We start from the raw sequence: 891 nt of genomic DNA on the forward strand, positions 1-891 counted from the left end.
CAATAATAACTGAGTCTAATATGAGATGGAAAACTACAGAAGTGTTCAGTAGAAGGGTCTCTCTATGAAATCTTTCATCTTTCTATTTCTTTCCAATTTAATTGTTCCTCCGTATTAAACAACAGTCAGGGACTTGATTATGTTTGGAGTTTATAAAAGACAGTAAAGCTTTAGTTCTAACTTCAATAGGTGAATATTGAACCTATTTGTGCTGAATCAATACACTGTCCTCAGAAGGAAGCAGTGTTCTCTTTTTTGTTGATTTAATTCAGGCTTAAACAAGAACGAACAGAAGAACTGAGAGAAAATGGTGGGAGAGCAACAGTTTATTTTAAAAGATGGTACAAAAACTCAGAGGATCTCTTTTGTTTGAGTGTAAGAAATGATGCACAAAGCAGTAATGTATTTAATTATATATATAATATATTTATTATAATGATCTGGCCTTAAAAAAGCTGCATGAGCTTGATTTAAATTTAATTAGCCTAATTTCTAAAGTTTATAAAACGTGTAATTGTAAAGCAGAAAAAGAAAACAGTGGTACCATAAAGAGTCAAAACATGTCACTTTGTTTAAATGAACCAAATAACATTTATCTATTTTCAGTCTTTTTGTTTTTATCACTTGGTAACATCAAAGTAAAGCATATTTTCATTAAATCTATGTGAAGCAAGCGATTCCAGACTTTAGCCTGACAGTCTGTGCAATGGAATCACTCTTGATATTAGCATCTCAATTATCAGCTCTGCAACCTCATACAAACAGCAAATTTGATCAATCCATCGTTATATTATTTCTTCATAGTCAAATTGATCCATCTTCTGTGGTCAGGAATCTTAGTATAACCATGGATTACTGGGCCACCTGACTCTGGTTTCAAGGTGAAGGACA

The sequence above is a fragment of the Morone saxatilis genome, unplaced genomic scaffold (genome assembly GCF_004916995.1).
Source record: "Morone saxatilis isolate NCDOM2014 unplaced genomic scaffold, NCSU_SB_2.0 Contig12, whole genome shotgun sequence".
In the NCBI taxonomy this organism is placed as follows: Eukaryota; Metazoa; Chordata; class Actinopteri; family Moronidae; genus Morone; species Morone saxatilis.